A 1,092-nucleotide genomic window follows, 5' to 3' on the forward strand; every position below is an offset into this window, starting at 1 on the left:
GAATTTCATTAATCGATGACGTAACCGTCACTAAAGATCATAAAACATGTTAAGATCAATGTAGTAACAAATCCAATTTCAAAGTACATTACTATTTCATTTTGTTCTGAGTTATAATGAAGTTCCAGAGAACTGAAAAAGAAAAGCAATAGCCCACATACTATTTCAGCTTTCATTTTACTTTCATGATCATAATGAATCAATCATCAAGCAATTCAAGGTTGTTTCTTAAGAGAATTCTTCGTAAGCTCATTTCGCACATGATGAAATGTTCGACACATGCCGAGTTGATGAAATCGAGTTGTCATATCTTGACGAAAATCAACTTTGTACTTGGCTTTTGTCGAGTTCGTTGAATGTTGAATCGATATGAGATATCCAAGTTGAGCTCAAGTGTTATCATGCTTGACGTGCGAACATTTGATTTGGGCTCAATTTGGGGGGATTCAGATGTATATTTTAGGTTTTTCAAAAAAATATATTCCCATCAATTATAGGGATTGAAATGCTCACTCCGATATCAATCCCCTTCCGGCTTATCTATTTTCTCAACAGCTTAGTTTCTTATGAACATAAAATTCAAATATCTTAGAATTTTTTTTGATTTGTTTCGTCAAAATACTTGTTTCAAGTAAAAGCAAGAAAGTTTGGAGGATTTTTTACTCCTAAAATTGCCTCAATAATTTTGTAAATAAGCAATATAGCACTTAATTTAGGCACAATCGAACTCAAATCCAAGCTTTCTTTCTCATAAATCAGATGGGGTGTGTGTGTGTCTGTGTGTTTGTGTGTGTATTTCAAAAGGTTGATCGTCGATCAACCCAATAGTCTGACTGAGGGGCGGACCCCCCTTTCAGACAGGTGTACAATTTGATCCTACGCATGAACTGAACCCCCGATCTGCGGGATTTATACCAAAGACCGCAACCAATGAGCCCGACGAAGACATATATATATTTATATTAAAGTTTAGACCTATATGTAAATACGTATGAATTGAGTGGTTTGTAAGTAGATCTTACTTTTTATTCAGATAGATTTTTATGATGATAAATTTTATTTAATTACTTCTATTTTTTATTTTTCAGAATT

This window comes from Phalaenopsis equestris, unplaced genomic scaffold (assembly GCF_001263595.1).
Source record: "Phalaenopsis equestris unplaced genomic scaffold, ASM126359v1 Scaffold000002, whole genome shotgun sequence".
Taxonomy (NCBI): Eukaryota; Viridiplantae; Streptophyta; class Magnoliopsida; order Asparagales; family Orchidaceae; genus Phalaenopsis; species Phalaenopsis equestris.